The 18,925-nt window shown below is 41.9% G+C and overlaps 1 long non-coding RNA gene across 7 annotated transcripts in view; it reads left to right on the forward strand.

Annotated features, from left to right (window-relative positions):
- The window catches only part of LOC127484884 (uncharacterized), a 250,294-nt gene that overhangs the window by 61,186 nt on the left and 170,183 nt on the right, over positions 1 to 18,925 (forward strand). The window lies entirely within an intron of this gene.

Here is an 18,925-nt window from a genome sequence, read left to right on the forward strand (position 1 = left end):
ATAAGGCCAGCGCCGCGGCTCACTAGGCTAATCCTCCGCCTTGCGGCACTGGCACACCAGGTTCTAGTTCCGGTCGGGGCGCCGGATTCTGTCCCGGTTGCCCCTCTTCCAGGCCAGCTCTCTGCTGTGGCCAGGGAGTGCAGTGGAGGATGCCCCAAGTACTTGGGCCCTGCACCCCATGGGAGACCAGGAGAAGTACCTGGCTCCTGCCATTGGATCAGCGCGGTGCGCTGGCCGCCGCGCACCAGCCGCGGCGGCCATTGGAGGGTGAACCAACGGCAAAGGAAGACCTTTCTCTCTGTCTCTCTCTCACTGTCCACTCTGCCTGTCAAAAAAAAAAAAAAAAGAAAAAAAAAAAAGAAGTAACCAATATATGTTTCAGTAGGTGAATGGATAAACTGCAGAGTAACCACATAATGGAATATTATTCAGTGTTAAAAAGAAATGAGCTATGAAGCCATGACAAGACAAGGAAGAAACTTAAACGCTTACTACTACTAAAGCATACCAATCTGAAAAGTTAGATACTGTATGATTCCATCTATTCTGGACCAGTAATTTTCAGTTAGGGTAGTGCGAAGGATGAATAGGTGGAGCACAGGGGATTTTTAGGACAGTGGAATTATTCTGTATGATACTATAATGGTGAATGCATGTCATTATAGTTTGTTCAAACCCACAGAATGTACACAACACCAAGAGTGAACTCTAATGTAAACTATGGAGTTTGGGTGGTAATAATGTGTCAGTGTAGGTTCAATAATTTTAACAAATCTATCACTCTGGTGGGGGAGATTTAGAATGAGGGTGGCAGTGCATGTTTGGAGACAGGGAGCATATGGGAAATCTCTGTACCTTCTGCCAAATTTTGCCATGAACTTATCATTTCTCTAAACAATGGTCTGTTTTAAACAGTGCTATGAATGAATATTTTACATTAACTTGATAATCCTATGTTAATACCATAATTCTTTCCTTCCACCTCCCATCTCCTACATCTTGCCCTTTGTTCTCCCAATTTCTCTTTTTTTAAGATTTATTTATTTTACTTGAAAGTCACAGTTATGCAGAGAGATGAGAGGCAGAGAGAGAGAGAGGGAGAGAGAGAGGGAGGTCGGTCTTCCATCTGCTGGTTCACTTCCCAGATGGCCACAACGGCCAGAGCTGCGCCGATTCGAAGCCAGGAGCCAGGAGCCTCCTCCGGGTCTCCCACGTGGGTGCAGGGGCCTAAGGACTTGGGCCATCTTCTACTGCTTTCCCAGGCCATAGCAAAGAGCTGGACCGGAAGAGGAGCAGCCGGGTCTTGAACTAGCGCCCATATGGGATGCTGGCACTGCAGGTGGTGGCTTTACCTGCCAGCCCCTGCTCTTTTTCCTACAGCAGTCATTTCTTCCCAGTGTCCAGTTTCCATTTGTGCTTATTGTCTGTTTCTTCCCTGTTGGAATGTATGCTCCATGAAGGCAAAGATCTCTATTTTATTCACTGATGTATCCTAAGAGCCTAGAACAGTCTCTGATACATACTAAGGACTTTGTACATATTTTTGAATGACTGAATGAATGAATGCATCACACCAATGGCTTGTTCCCCATACTCTAAGTTCTTTGGGTTTAAGGCTGCTTAAATCTATGCATGGAAATGAGAGATTGGATGGTGAAGGACTAGCTCTACCAAATTCTGAGACACCAGGTACTATTGGCATTGGTGTTGGGAAGAGGCGTGTACCTCAACAGATTTTTAATATATTAAAAACTGGTCTGTTTGGGAAAATTATGTCAGAACATATCAACAAGGAGAAGTGTATGCATGTTGTTAGAGCTGGAGTGGACAGCTCCACAGTGACTGATCTATGGCAGGTGATTACAGAACATAAATCTCACAGCAGTGCCATTCTTTCTTGTGTCAGGGGATCTGCCTTTTGAAACGCTTATCAGTAGGGTCTGGCTTGGCCACTTCCAGACTAGGGTGTAGCTTCCTTGGTGGGCAGCCACTATCAGCCCAAGGCAATTCAACCAAGGAGAAAAGGGGCAGCTGTGAGCACTTAGCTGCTACACTCACAGCAGCTGGTTGCAATTGTCTCCAGGGACCCCAACCTTCTACCTCTCTCTCTTGGCTTCTGAACATATCGATTTACAGCTCTTTCTAATGTATCCTATCCTTAGTTACAGGAGTATTTTTGTTCGGGCAAAGGGAGAAGAGAAAGCCTGTTGAAAGTGTGAGTTAGGAGAGGGGAGGCAGGGAGAGCTAAAAAAAAAAAAAAGAGTTGAATGCCACTGAAGGTAAAAATGTTTGTGTGCGCGCATGCATGGGTGTTTGCATTGGGAGTAGGAGGGGGTTAAAAGTACAAACAGTGAAAAAGTTAGTGGGAAAGAAGGTCTTGTGCCTGGCCTGGGAGGAGTCCCCATCTCTGGCTTGCAAAGGGAATAAATTAGTGGCACAATGACTCCGATTTATTTTGCCCTTTGCAACCTTTGGGAAAAGACTGCCAAACTGAAGTTAAAACAGTCCCTAGTGAATGAATTCTCCACCTGAGACAGTGCTCTTCAAATATTTTCGTTTGCATAATCTCCAAAAGAGTTTTGAAAAAACTATCTGCTCCATATGTACCTTTTTTTTTTTTTAAGATTTATTTATTTATTTAAAACTGTTACAGAGAGGCAGAGGCAGAGAGAGAGAGAGAGGTCTTCCATTCACTCGTTCACTCCCCAAATGGCCGCAACGGATGGAGTGGTGCCAATCCAGAGCCAGGAGCTTCTTTCAGGTCTCCCACGTGGGTGCAGGTGCCCAAGGACTTGGGCCATCTTGCACTACTTTCCCAGGCTATAAGAGAGCTGGATCGGAAATGGAGCAGCTGGGACTCGAACCGGCACTCATATGGGATGCCGGCACTGCAGGCAGTGGCTTTATCCATTTTGTCACAGAGCCGGCCCCATCCATACATATCTTGAAATTAACATCTAACAACAGGGATTTATGAAAGTTTAAATATGGCAAATGATGTAATTTCTTACATTTTGTGAATATTACTATTTTAAAATAAAACTGGCCCACACCTCTCTTAAAGATATTAAGTGCAACCAATTATCATGGGAGTTTGATATCCACCATTAGCCATTTAAAACATGTATGAACAAGCTCCTTTTAAAAAAAAAATATTGGGCCCGGCACTGTGGCACAGGAGGTTAAAGCCCCAGCTTGCAGCGCTGGCATCCCATGTGGGCGCCGGTTTGTATCCTGGCTGCTCTTCTTCTGATCCAGCTCTCTGCTATGGCCTGGGAAAGCAGTAGAAGATGACCCAAGTCCTTGGGCCCCTATACCCATGTGGGAGACCCGGAAGAAGCTCCTGGATCCTGGCTTCAGATCAGCTCAGCTCTTGCTGTTGCGGTCATTTGGGGAGTGAACCAGCGGAATGGAAGATATCTTTTTCTCTCTCTGGCTCTACTTCTCTCTGTAACTCCTCTGTCTTTCAAAATAAAATAATTCTAAAAAAAAGAAATTATTGAGGCTGGCATTGTGGCATAGCAGGTAAAGCTGCCACTTGTGATGCCGGCATCCAGTATGGGCTCTAGTTCATGTCCTGGCTACTTCACTTCGGATGCAGCTCCCTGCTAATGCACTGGGAAAGCAGTGGAAGATGGCCCAAGTGCTTGGGCCCCTGCACCTGGAGCACCCGGCTCCTGGCTTTGGCCTGGCTCAGCCCCAGCGTTTGAGACCATTTGGGGAGTGAACCACCAGACAAAAGATATCTCTCTCTCTCTTGCTGTTGCTCTCACTCTTTGTATGTGTGTATGTGTGTGTGTATGTCTCCCTCTCTCTAACTTCTTCTGTTCAAATAAATTTTTAATTTTAATGTTAAGTCTTTCTTAAAAATTTAAAAATTAGAATTATTTGAAAGGCAGAGTGACAGAAAGGGGGTGGGAGATGGGGTGGGGAGGGAGAGGTAGAGATTTTCTGCTGGTTCACTCCCTAAATGGCCAAAATAGCCAGGGCCGGGCCAGGTGGAGGCCTGGAACCGGGAACTTCATCTGGATCTCCCACATGTGTTGCAGGGGTTCATGTCGTTGGGTCTTCTTCTACTGCCTTCCCTGACACATTAGCAGAAAGCTGGATTGGAAGTGGAGTAACATAAACTTAAGCCTGCATTCTGATATAGGATGCCGCTGTCGCAAACAGCAGCTTAACCCTCTTCACTACAATGCCCGTGAAAACTCCTTTTGAATAGTCAGAAATGTTATAGCATGCCTTTTCCTCTTAAACTCATTTTTTCATTCTACAGGATTTTATCCTAATATATTTTTATTTTGGAAAGATTTTGGGCTCCTTACCTCCTAATGTCATAGAAACATATAAATTTACACGTTAAAAATACTTATTTCCTATGACTGACTCATTGGGATTTTTTCATTATAATCAACAGCATATGATGGATTAAAATAAATATATTATAAAACCTTATAATAAATAGACAAAATAGAATATTGGGGCTCCATCTTTTAACCTGATGGAAGGGGATATTTAAAAGTAGTTCATATGTCTGTGAGTAAATGTTACTTATTATTAGAAAAGTTAGGCATTTTAAGTAGATTTAAGTATTGAGAACCCTTGTTCGCATAAACAAATGGGTGTGAATGAAAAGAACTGAGTTAAAACAGTATCATTCTTTTTTTAATTCTGTGCCAAAATTACAAAATGATCTATCATAAAAATTTGTGTAATAATCTAGCACATAACAAGTTGGTCAGATCCTCCTCTGATTTTGTTGACAGCAAGGCAATAAAAACAACTTGCCTTTACAAAAGGATTTATTATCCTATATTAAAGTAATGGATTATCCTATCATTAACTTTTTAGATATCAACACCAAGATTCTAAGTGTCCCTTTGTGTGCTGTCCAGGAGGTTTTCACACCTTGGGATAGGGCACCAAAGTTAGCTCTGAGATGAGTTAGAGACATGAGAGAAGGGAATGTGGGAAAGTATCAGGTATGTTCTCATGCAGATCAAGTTGAGAAAAGAGTAAACATGGAAGTAAAAAAAATCTGGAAATTGGTTAAAAACATACAAAGAACAACTGCTCACATATTTCTTTACTTCTTCATGTATCCCAGGAGTATGTGCACCCAGCTTGAAGAGCATTGACCCAAAGAACAAACTATTGTAAAAATCAGGAGATTGAATTAGGGGGGAAGACATTAATGCTGAAGCAGTGTGATACAGTTTGTACACTCAGTCTAGAACTCAACATGCCTACGTTGCACCTGCCCTTGAGACAAGGCATTTATTTACTTACAGTCATCCTGAGGTGACGGATGAGGGGGGAATTGCAAAACTGCAATTGGCCCTTTGGATAAAGGACATCAGTTCAGAAAAGGAGGATAAGAACCACAAATAAAGTTATCCATTTGCTTGGTTTCCCAATTTCCCCTAAACAACAGATGTTAAATGAGGCTCTTTGAGTTGCTTTAGGTAGAATATAGCACACAGCTTAGATCCAGAAAATAACAGGTCAAGAAAATTCACAATAGGCAGCTAATGTAATTTCTCCTTAAGAAGTCTAATGATCCACTTCTAACCTACTTCAGTGATTAAGTTCTACCCCAATAGGTTTTTGAATTGGGGTCCATGGGAATTCACATGACTGGGTGTTCCCAATCTGCAAACAATGAAATATTCTGTAAAAATATCTAAGACAGCTGAGGAATTGGTCAATGACTTTTCTATTTTAAATTTTAAGGTTTAGAGAGTTAGTTGGGGAAAAGTGCTGTGTTCCTGAAAGCACATGCGCACACACACACACACTTATGATCACACATCACCCAAATCATTCATTGAGTACAGAATTGCTTTTAGTTGTTTGTGCCCTTGCACATGTTGTTTCTTATGCCTGGGGTCACCAAAGCTCACCTTTTCGCTGGAGCCTCCTCAACTCTTCCAGAACCCTAAAAAAAATGTTGCTTTCTCTTCTAGAGAGTATCATGTACTTACCATTATTTTTTTTAAGAAAGATTTATTTATTTAGAGAGGCAGAGAGAGAGAGAGAGGTCTTCCATCCGCTGGTTCACTCCCCAGATGGCCGCAGATGGCTGGTGCTGTGCCAACTGGAAGCCCAAAGCCAGGAGCCAGGAGCTAGGAGCATCTTCTGGGTTTCCCACGCGGTTGCTGGGGCCCAAGGACTTGGGCCATCTTCCACTGCTTTCCCAGGCCATAGCAGAGAGCTGGATGGAAGTGGGGCAGCCAGGACTCGAACTGGCACCCATATGGGATGCTGGTGCTGCAGGCAGCAGCTTTACCTGTTACGCCACAGTGCCAGCCCTGTACTTAGCATTATTATGGTACTTCCCGTGTTGCATTGTAACTATATTGTTGCATGTACTGACAATTCAATCTTCCAAATATCTCTAATTTGTCTTTGCTCCATTCCCTCTACCAACACATTGGTTCAGTTTATGTAATCTGTCAACTGGAACATTGTAACAGTATCGAGTCCTGACCTATTCCTATCTGTATTTCCATACTGCTAATGAGGTAACTCATCTAAGACTCTGTTAACACATATCATGCCCCTACTTACAGCAATTTTGTGCGTTCATGGTGCCCGGTGCCCTGCATTGCAAAGCCCATACTCCTTAGCCAACTCGACTGGCCCTGCTCTCTCCACAGGCTTCTTTTACTTTGACCCTCTCTCCATCCCTGGATCCTTATCTTCCAGCCATGAGGAAGAATTGACAATTTACCCAAGAAGCCACCTTATCTCAAAGGTGTTGTGCCTTTGTAAACACTGCTTCCCTCACTGGAGGTATCTATTCTCCAGTGTTTAGTGAGGTTAATTCCTGCAATCCTTTAGATCCCCACTTAGTTGTGTCTTCCTCTGGGGAGCTTTCCTGTCACTAAAGTGCTCTTCTTCTTGTTTTTTAATGCTACAGTCCTCTTCCATCCTATTTACCATACTGCATAGTAATCGTTTTTGTGTCCGTCTATACCGTAGATCTGTACCGTAGATCTTAAGGGCAGGGGCTACATCTCCATTTCCTACTATAATGCCTTTTTCACGTAGTTGTTCAAAAATTCGTTTTTGAATGAATGAGGGATGAATGGGAGGAGAATGTGTGTCTGTAGGGTAGGCTTAAGGCATCTAGTTTACTTTGGAGTGTTGAGTCATTCCCAGCTAAGAGGCCACAGGGCTTTAGAGCATGGCATAGGGAATCAGGGGCTTTCTAGGCCATGCCCAGAAAGTGTTGGGGATTCAGTAGACAACACATATTTAGAGAGTTATATGTACTAAAACTAGACTCAACAGAGCTTCTGAGCTTCTAACCATTGCTGTATACACTGTGTGTAATCAAGAGTAGTAACATGAAGACATTAGGAGAATGAGATTGCTGAAAGGCTAACAGAGAAAGGAATCTGGGTGCTATAGAGACTAAACAGTAGTCACAGCTGTTGACTCTAAAGGACAGCAGAACAAGAGGAGGATAAAAAGAGCAATAAAAGGCTATTGAAAGCACACCTGTTACAGTAGGAGACAAGCCTTTGACAGTATCGGTTACATGCCTACGACAATTTGCCTCTTCTTTATTTTATAAACTCTGAGTAATCTAAGGATAAAATTGGACTAAGATGGGGCATTGTTCTAACATTTCCTATTGGCAATATCCTTTCTGTATTATCGGTCACGGAAATATATATAATCAAAATGAAAGCAAACACAATTTAGTTTTGAGGCTATATGTATAACATGTAAATAAAACAGGAAAAAGAAAATTATTGTGCCATTAACCATCCAACTCAAATGTAATCTCACTGTTAGCCTTTTATGATACCCTGTAAGTATGAATATAATTTTACTAATAAATATTTTATTAAAGAGATATAATCCAGATGTTATTAAATTATCTCTTCTATCACTAACCTCACAGGTGGCTTAGATCCATACTTTGGTAGAACCTACTTTGATAACAGAAGTACTACATTTATTTTAAAGACTCCTGAACCCAGGTAGACAGCTGTATAAAGCAGATATACAGATAGCCACAAATATTTGGATAAAAATTCAGTCAAAAAACCTGGATTCACATCTAATGATAACAGAATACAATTTTCCTGTTCTGGGCCAGCTGGTGTTGTTGCATGGTGAACTAAGCTGCTGCCTGAGCTGGTTCAAGTCCCAACTGTTCTGCTTCTGATCCAGCTCTGTGTTAATGCCCCTGGGAGAGCAGTGGAGGGCTTGGGCCCCTGTCACCCACATGGGAGACTTGGAAGGAACTTTGGGGTCCTGGCTTTGGATGGAACAACCCAAACCATTGTGGCCACTGGGGATAAACCAGTGGATGGAAGGCATCTCTCTCTCTCTCTCTCTCTCTCTATATATATATATATATATATATATAAATGTGTGTGTGTGTATATGTCTCAGTCATCCAAATAATGGACAATTTTCTACTGCTTTCTCAGTCACAGTAGCCAGCAGCTGGATTGGAAGCAGAGAAGCCAAGACTCAACCCAGTGTTCCATATGGGATGCTTGCTTTGTAAGCAGCAACTTAAACCCTGTGCCACAACACTGTCTCTGACTCCTGATTTTCTGACTTAAGTAAGTGGGTAGGTAGCAGTGCCTTTGACTGAAATGCAAAGCACTGAAGGATGAACAGAAACCTTGGGGAAGGTGGTGTAAATATTGACTATTTTTTTTGTCCTGGTGAATTTTTGGTTCCTGTGATATACGTATGGTAAGCAGGTTTGTTCTGAATTCAGAATAAAAATCTAGCACAGTCATTGACGCATAACTGAGGCAAAGAACTTTCTCCTTCATCTAAGGAGAAGAGGCCATGTCCTAGGGAACTCTGATATTTAATGTTTAGTTAATGGTGGAGAAATAGGGCCAGTTCTGGTGCTGTGGTTAGGATGCCAGTCGGGACACCTGCATCCCATATCAGAGTGCTGTGTTTGAGTCCTGGGTCTGATGATTTCAACTTTCTGCTAACATGCACCTTGGGAGGCAGCAGGTGATGGCTCAAGTACTTGGGTCCCTGCCACCCATGTAGGAGAACCAGACTGAGTTCTGGGCTCTGGGCTTCGGGCTAGCCCAGCCCCAGCATTTGAAGAGTAGATGGAAAATCCCTATCTTTTTGTCTCTCTGCCTTTCAAATAAATAAATACTTTTTTAAAAGAAAGAGGAACAGGGACAGATATTGTGGCGCAGTGGGTTAAGCTGCCACCTGCAGCTCTGCAATCCCATTTTGGCGCTGGCTGCTCCTCTTCTGATCCAGCTCCCTGCTAATGTCCTGGGAAAGCAGCAGAAGATGGCTCAAGTGCTTGGGCCCCTGAACCTGCGAGGGAGACCCAGAAGAGGCTCCTGACTTTGGTCTGGCCCAGCCCTTGCTGTTGCAGCCATTTGGGGGAGTGAACCAGAGGATGGAAGACCTCTCTCTCTCTCTCTCTCTCTCTCTCTCTCTCTCTCTAACTCTGCCTTTGAAATAAATAAAATACATCTTTAAAGAAAAGATAGAGGAACGAACAATGCGGCTAGAGGAAATAAATGGAGGAAAACTGAAAAAAAAAGTGCTATCATAGAAATCAAGCAAATATCTGGGTATGATCTTGTAAGATAAGCCACATATGTAAGATTCTATCTGGTCATTGTCCCATCCTCGCCTTCCACTTCCTGAGTTCTGTGGTGTAAATACACTGGCAAGGTGCCTTCACTAAATATACAGGACTGGGGCATGCGGAGGAAAATGACTCTCCGCTTGACTTATAAAGAAAGGCCCTGGGTATTTTTCCACAGGCCTGTGACAAACTATCTTTCTTTCATAGACAGGGGAATCAGGCTTCCTATTTATGATTTATTAGCACCCCTATGTGCCAAGCACACTGGAACTCAACAAAAAAAGATTCTTTCCTAAGAGAGAAAGAAATACAATTTCCCAGGAAAATGTCCACAGGGACTCAGATATTATGTCTGTGTTTGCCAAGCAGGCACAGGAGAAAGATCAAAGGGCAGGACATGCTGAAAAATGGTTTTTGAGCTAAAACTCCCTAAAGTTTGTAAATTTCTGGGAAAATGAAGCCCTTTGAATGAAGAGTGTATGCTGTACACAAAGTTTGAGTTCAATTAGGATCAGATATCAAAGATGATCTTACTCCCTTCAAATGATTTAACTGGATACCAGCTGGAAAAAGCTTAAGCTAAAAAGGAACTAGAAATATTGTGACTAAGATTCTGACAGATGCGAAAAACAGGAAGAACTCTGTGGCAATCCAAAAGGGAAAAAAATGCAAAAGAGGCGGAATAGATACAAACTGCTGATTACTGCGACTGAATTTCATCTCAATGATAGATTCAAATAGTAAAGATCTTGTTTCAGAAAAACAAATCTCTCTTAACAAAGGAAAATCAGATACTCTGCAATTTCTAAGCCTGTGCTATTAATAAATGCTTTTTGAGAAAGGGAAAGGAAGAAGAGATGGAGAAAAAAAGAGGAAGAGAGAGAGAGAGAAGTTGATTCTGAGAAATCGACTATGTTTGCCTGACAGTCACTGGATGAAATCACAAAGAAAACACTGGCAGGAATACAGCCCTCCTGGAATCCATTAAATACAAAGAGGGAGAAAACACTAAATGTTAGTTGCAGATCGGCATGCTATATCCAAAGATTGGAGCAGAACTGTTTAAGGGTAAGCAGATCCAGTAATAAAATTTCATAATCAGTGCTCATAAAAATAACCAGAACAGAAGTTTGCTAGGTTAGAGAGCAACTGTTGCTACTACATATGCTGGATTCCATACATCACTCTTAATGAGAAACAAAGATGTTGGTGAGTTATTTAACCCTCATTTTTCTTGCCTCTCAGCAAGAAAGTTTCCACAATGCCTTTACTAGTCACTAATCACAATTGCACAGTTTTTGGAGATGTTTTCAGAATAAAGACTCATTTCTCAATCTTAGCTTAGCTACCAATTTAGAATAGACATTAGGGCTTGTTTAGGCCAGGCGATGAGAGTGGGACGTGCTAGTCACTTCCCACCCCCACACTTCCTTTGGTGGATCCATTCATTAGGCGACAGCTATGTGGTAGAGCGACTTGACATGAAAGAGTAGCCTCTTTCATGGGAAGTGTCAGAGAGAAATCAGAGATCAGATAGGCGAGGTGCCAAGCACAGGGAACTCGGCTAACACAGGATGGAACAGGTTGGTACGGAAGCTCCAACCGGCTACAACAAAGGTTTCTGACTCTTTTTTGGAAGACCATACATTACTAGTGAGACAGTCACTTGGAAATATTACAAAAGCAATAACTGTTCATTCTGTAAAAATTTTTACAAAACAGATATAAGCAAAAAGAAGAAAATAAAAAACATATATACTGCTAATACCATGGATAGCAAAAGTTAATTGCTTGTTATATATTCCACAAGATCTTTATGCATATATAGTTATATTAATGCACACTGTATTTTAGTCAACTTTACTGTTTATGCAATGATATTTTAATGAGAGAAGTACCATTTTGTTTCTACATAATGCTACCTTATAAGTATATATCACAATTTTTTCATTAGTATTCTATTGTCAAACACGTATGGCATTGCTGGCACCACAGCTCACTAGGCTAATCCTCTGCCTTGCGGTGCCGGCACACCAGGTTCTAGTCCCGGTCGGGGCGCCGGATTCTGTCCCGGTTGCCCCTCTTCCAGGCCAGCTCTCTGCTGTGGCCTGGGAGTGCAGTGGAGGATGGCCCAAGTGCTTGGGTCCTGCACCTGCATGGGAGACCAGGAGAAGCACCTGGCTCCTGGCTTCGGATCAGCGCGGTGCACAGGCAGCAGCATGCCGGCCGCAGCAGCCATTGTGGGGTGAACCAACGGAAAGGGAAGACCTTTCTCTCTGTTCCTCTCTCTCACTGTCTAACTCTGCCTGTCAAAAAAAAAAAAAAAAGATTAAAAAAAAAGTATGGCATTTCCAGGTTTTAGCTATTCTGTAAATTATTGCAATAAATATACCTGAACACATTAGTTCTTTAAGGATCCCATTCTAATATCAAATATATGAGAACATGGAACAATTGGATAAATATGAACAAAATATTTACGTTGGGCCCTTGCTACCAGAGTAGCTCTAAATGGATCAAAAACCAAAATGTAAGAGCTACAACTATGTTAAGAAGAAAACATAGAAGTAGAACTATATACCATTGAGTTTGGCAATGATTTCTTAGATATGATGCCAGAAAAAAAATAAATCAAACTTTATAAAAATTTATAATTTTTGTTTATCATAGAACACTTTCAAGAAAATGAAAAGACAATCTACAGAATAGGGGGAAATATTTGTAAAACATATATCTGGGAGCCAGTGCTGTGGCACAGTGGGTTAAAGCCCCGGCCTGCAGTGCCAGCATCCCATTTGGGTGACGGTTTGAGTCCCGACTGCTCCACTTCTAGTCCAGCTCTCTGCTAATGCGCCTTGGAAAGCAGTGGAGGACAGCTCAAGTCCTTGGGCCCCTGCACCCATGTGGGAGACCCAGAAGAAGCTCCTGGCTCCTGGCTTCAGATCAGATCTCCTCCAGCTGTTGCAGCCATTTGGGGAGTAAACCAGCAAATAGAATATCTCTCCCTCTCTCTCTCCCTCCCTCCCTCTCTCTCTCCCTCCCTCCATCTATCCATCTCTCCATCTCTCTGTAACTCTTTCAAATCAATAAAATAAATCTTTAAATATATATATATATATATCTGACTGAGATCTAGTATCCAGAATATATAAAGACTTATAATTCATCAACAAAAAGAAAGAAAACCAATTAAAAATAGACATTGTGGCACAGTGGGTTAAGCTGTAACTTGTGATGGCAGCATCTCACATTGGAGTGAAGGTTTGAGTCGTGGATACTCTACTCCCAATCCTGCTCCTTGCTAATATACCTGGGGAGCAGCAGACAATGGCTCAAGTACTAGAGATTTTGCCACCAATGCAGGAGACCTGGATGGAGTTTTTGGCTATTGTGACCATTTGGGGAAAAATCCAGTGGATGAAAGACTCATGCATTCATTCACATTCTCTGTCTCTCTCTCTCCCCCTCCCTCTCTCCCTCCCTCCCTCCCCACCTCCTCTTCTCTCCCTCTTTCCCTCCCTCCCTCATAAATCTTGTTAAAAAACTGAATAGCCAGCACTGCGGCTCACTAGGCTAATCCTCCACCTTGCGGCGCCAGCACACGGGGTTCTAGTCCCGGTTGGGGCGCCGGATTCTGTCCTGGTTGCCCCTCTTCCAGGCCAGCTCTCTGCTGTGGCCTGGGAGTGCAGTGGAGGATGGCCCAGGTGCTTGGGTCCTGCACCTGCATGGGAGACCAGGAGAAGTACCTGGCTCCTGCCATCGGATCAGCGCGGTGCACCAGCCGCAGCGTGTCGGCCGCGGCAGCCATTGGAGGGTGAACCAACGGCAAAGGAAGACCTTTCTCTCTGTCTCTCTCTCTCACTGTCCACTCTGCCTGTCAAAAAAAAAAAAAAAACTGAATAAACAAAATGTATTTATAAGACTACATAATAGTATTGCTTTCAATATCCATTATTGGTGACACTGGATGACAGAAAGCTACTATGAATTTGATAGTACTTTATTAACATTCTTTTAAATACCACACAAGGATACTTCCAAAGAAGAAGAGCAATTGGAAAGGGACGAGGTGTTTCAAGACAAAATACTCCCATTTGACTGCCTGTCAGAATGACCAAACTTGGTGTGGGTGTTTGGCTTAGTGGTTAAGCCATGGGTTAGGATGCCTGTGTCCCACAGCAGAGTACCTGGGTTCATACCTGTCTCTGGCTCCTGACTCCAACCTCCTACTACTGTAGACCTTGGGAGGCAGCAGTGATGCCCCAGGTAATTGCATCTGTGTGTACTTAGAAGAAAATTCACATGAGGAAATAAATTCCAGATCTCAACAGAGTATTAAGTGATAATAGACACTTCATCTGATTTCACATTCAGAAAGGCAACAAATGACTATTACCATCATGTCATCTATATGTTGCATAAGGAATACTGAAAAACAGCTTGAACTTACAGCAAAGATAATTATTAAGGCATTTTAATGTCATCTTAGGTAGAATTCATGTATAATAGAATTTATCCTTTTAGAGCACATAACTCAATGGTTTTTAGTATGTTCACAGAGTTGTACAAGCATCACCACTACCTAATTTTAGAACATTTTCATCTCCTCAAAAACAAATCCATTTTGTTTCCATTAGCAGTCAGTCATTCTCCCCTTCCCCTCAGCCTTTCACTGCCACTAGAGGACCTTCTGTATCTATGGATTTACCTACTGTAGACATTTCATATAAATGGAATCATGTCATATGTCATCTTTTGTGACCAGTTTCTTTCACTTAGTATATCTTCAAGGTCAATGCATGAAGTTCATTACTTTTCAAGGCTGAGTAATATTCCATCATACAGACATGCTGCATTTTATTTACCCACACATCAGTAGTTGGTGGACATTTAAGTTTGTTTCACTTTTTAGCTATTATGGATAATGCTACTGTGAGCATTTATGTTCAAGTCTTTGGACGTATTTGCAATTCTCCTGTATACATCCACAGGAGTGGAATTGCTGGGTCATATTCTATGTTTAATACTATGAAGAACTGTCAAGCTATTTTCCAAAGCATTTGTACCATTTTATGTTCCTACCAGTGATACTTGAAGTATACAATTTCTTGACATCCTCACCAACATCTATTATTGTGTCTTTTTGATTATAACCACCTAGTGGGTAAGAAACAGAAACATGAACCAGAGAGTACAGAGTTCCTCTCCCTCTCTTTATATATCTATATCTATCTATCTATATATATATATATCATGTACAATTTCCTCTGCTATTAAAATCATACTTTAATATGGTACATTCATTACAATTAATGAGCCAATACTGATACATTATTAATTCAAGTTCATAGTATACATGAAGGCTGATTCTTGGTGTTGTATTCTATGGGAGTTTACAAATGTATGGTGACGTTATCCATCATAGTGTCATACAAAATAGTTTTAGTGTCCTGGAAACCCTCTTTCCCCCACCTACTCATGCTTCCTTCCCTTGTATCCCCTGGCAACCACTGATCTTTTTATTGCCTTTTCCAGAACATTGTAAGCTTAGAGTCACATAGTGTATGGCCTTTTTGGATTGGTTTATCCAAGCTTCTGCCATGTTTGCTTGTGGCTTGATTGTTTATTTCTTTTGGCAATTTCCTTTTTTTATTTTCCCTTAAATATTCGCGGAGTTTCTGTATCAGTGTCACTATGGCTTTGATTTAGATTTCCCAAGTGACTAATGGTGTTGAACATCTTATCCCTGTTTTGCTGGTCATTTATTTATCCTTCTTAGAGAAATTTCAATTCAGATCCTGTTTTCTGTTTTTTTTTTTTTTTCCAGTTTTGATCATTGGTCTTATTATTGAGTTGTAAGAGATCTCTGTAAATTCTAGATACAAGTTTCTTATCATGTACATGATTTGCAAATATTTTCACCCATTCTATATGTTGTCTTTGTGCTTTCTTGATAGTATTTGCACTGCATTTTTATTGGTTCCTTTCCCTGGAGTGCTGAAATACTTGACTATATGAGGTTCAAGAATAAAGTTGAGGGGTAGACATTGTAGTGTAGCGGATTAAGCCACCAGTCGGATTGCTTGCATCCCATATGGCAGGGCTGCAGGCTACTCTGCTCTCATCCAGCTCCCTGCTAATGCACTTGGGAAGCAGCAGATGATGGCCCAAGTACTTGGGTCTGTGTCACTACTACATGTGGTAGACCCAGATGGAGTTCTTGACTCTTGGCTTCAGCCTGGTCCAGTCCCAGCTGTTGCAGCCATTTGGGGAGTGAACCAATGAATGGATGGCCAAAGTATCTGTCTTCGATCTCTCTGTCTCTGTCTCTGTCTCTGTTTCTCTCTCTCTGTCAGTCTCTCTTTCAAATGAGTAAATCTTTAAAAAACCAAAAGGGATAAAGTTGAAACTGCCTTCCCTTTTAAAGAAACATGTCAGCATTTGTACATTTAAAAATGGTGTTTTCCCCTCCTGAAGTGAAATGGACACTATGAGAAATGGTGACTTGATCAGCATAGCCCTGACTGCTAATGGACAACTTAATACATTATCCCTCATAGTATTTTTTTTTTGTCTGTTCTACTTAATATGACTGGTTTAATTCTGTAATTATCACACAGTTATTCTTAAGTGTTGAAAATTAACTGAAATGTGATCCCTGTTAAACATAAAAGTGGGAATAAAAGAGGGAAGAGATGTATAATTTGGGGCATGCTCAGGCTGACTTGCCCCAATTGGTAGAGTTGGAAACATACTAGGGGATTCCAATTCAATCCCATCAAGGTGGCATGTGCCAATGCCATCTCACTATTCCAAGTGATCAATTTCAGTTCACAATTGATCATAATGAAAGGACTAAGAGTCAAAGGGAGCACATAAACAAGTCTAGTATCTGCTAACACTAACCGATAGAATAAATAAAGGGGAGAGTGATCCAACATGGGAAGTGAGATACTCAGCAGACTCATAGAATGGCGGATGTCCTAAATAGCACTCTGGCCTCAGAATCAGCCCTAAAGGCACTCGGATCTGGCTGAAAAGCCCATGAGAGTATTTCAGGCATGGAAAGCCAAGACACTCTGGCAAAAAGATCTCTGTGAGTGAGATCCCAGTGGAAAGAACAGGTCTTCAAAGAGGGAGGTGCCTTTCTCTGAAGGGAGGAGAGAACCTCCACTTTGACTATGACCTTGTCTAAACAAGATAAGAGTCGGAGAACTCAAGGGGCTTCCATAGCCTTGGAAACTCATGACTGGTGCATAGGGAGATTACTGATACCATAAACAGGAGTGTCAATTTGTAAAGTCAACAACAGGAGTCACTGTGCACTTACTCCTCATGTAGGATCTCTGTCCTTAATGTGCTGTACACTGAGGCTTAATGCTATAACGAGTACTCAAACAGTATATTTCACTTTGTGTTTCTATGGGGGTGCAAACTGTTGAAATCTTTACTTAATGTACACTAAACTGATCTTCTGTTAAAAAAAAAAAAAAAAGAAAAGAAACTATCAATTCCCAACTTGACTCTCACTGGGATTAAACATGACAATAGGTCTGATCTGATTTCATCATCATTTAAAAAAAAATCATCTATTATTTTTCACTTTATGTTTCTGTGTGAGAACAAACTGTTGAAATCCTTACTTAAGGTATACTAAGCTGATCTTCTGTATACTAAGATAATCGAAAATGAATCTTGATGTGAATGGAAGGGGAGAGGGAGTGGGAAAGGGGAGGGTGGTGGGTGGGAGGGACGGTATGGGGGGGAAAGCCATTGTAACCCATGAGACGTACTTTGGAAATTTATATTCATTAAATAAAAGATAAAAAAAAAAAAAAGAAATCAAGGAGCTAACAAATGGAAAAAAAAAAAAAGGTGTTTTCCACACTCAATTCATTGTCCTGATAAGTTACGTATTTATTCCAAATACAATATCACCATTGTTTACATAGTTTACCAGAAACACAAGGGTTTGGTCATATTGCTCTAGGATAGTTTTTCCTCCTTCTTTGTGGTGCATCAGAATCATGTAGTGTTAAAGCACACATTGGTGGGCCCTACTCACAGCTTCTGATTTAGTAACTCTGAAGTGGATCCTGATTAATTTGTATTTCTAACAAGTCTCAAGGTGAGGCTGCTGTTGCTAGTGCTGAGCCATCCTTTGACAACCATGTTGTAGAGCAGTATTTCCCAAAGTGTCCATGGGATTTTATTAGCTGTTACATGTGGAAGGATTTAGTTGTCATATAACTTTGTGAAAAGTTGAGTTAATCAGATTTCCCTTCCTTCCTTCCTTCCTTCCTTCCTTCCTTCCTTCCTTCCTTCCTTCCTTCCTTCCTTTGATTTATTTATTTACTTGAAAGAGAGAGAGAGAGAGAGAATTTTCTATCTCCTGGTTCACTCCCCAGATGGCTGCAACAGCTGGAGCTGGGCCAATCTGAAGCCAGGAGCCAGGAGCTTCTATGAGGGTGCAGGGGCCCAAGTACTTGGGCCATCTTCTGCTGCTTTCCCAGGCATGTTCGTAGGGGGCTGGATCAGAAGTGGAGCAGCCAGGACTCGAACCGGTGCCCATATGGCATGCCAGTGCTGCAGGAAGCCCAAGTTCAAGGTATCAGCAGGCTTGCTGTCTGGTGAGGCCTATGATGGCAGCTTGAATGCTGCACCGTCCAGAGGGGACACATGCTGAGTCCTCATAAGCAGAATGGACAAAAGGCTGGATCCTAGCTAGATCCTTTCAGCCCTTGACTCCATTTGTGAGGGTGAAGCCCCTGTAACCTAATAACCTCCTAAATGCCTGCCCTCTTAATTCTGTTGTGTTAGAGTTTGGGTGAAGACACAAACATTCAAACCCTAGCAGTAAGTCTGTGGTAGAGCTTGATGTTCTTCTTTCCTAAGAAACCCTTAGGTTATGCTCATTATGCTGGTCCATGGACCACACTTTAAGTAGCAAGACTTAAGCACCCATTAAGGAGAAGCTGACCTAGAACAGAAAGGTTCTGCCTAGTTTGATCAACCACCTTATTCATGAGTATTGGCTTTAGAATTACTTTCCCATTAAAAAAAAATTAAATCTGTAGTGGGCATTGTGGTACAGCAGGTGAAGCCACTGCTTGTGATGACTGCATCCCGTATTGAAGTACCGATTTGAGTCTCAGCACCTTGGCTTCCAGTCCAGTTTCTTGCTAATGCACCTAGGAGGCAGCAGTTGATGGCTCAAGTGCTTGGATCCCTGCTACGCACATGGGAGACCTGGATGGAGTTCCTGGCTTCTGGTTTTGGCCTGGTCCATCCCTGGCTGTTTGTGGGCATTTGGGGAGTTAA

Source organism: Oryctolagus cuniculus, chromosome X (genome assembly GCF_051225735.1).
Source record: "Oryctolagus cuniculus isolate XC-2025 breed Fujian yellow rabbit chromosome X, ASM5122573v1, whole genome shotgun sequence".
NCBI classification, from domain to species: domain Eukaryota; kingdom Metazoa; phylum Chordata; class Mammalia; order Lagomorpha; family Leporidae; genus Oryctolagus; species Oryctolagus cuniculus.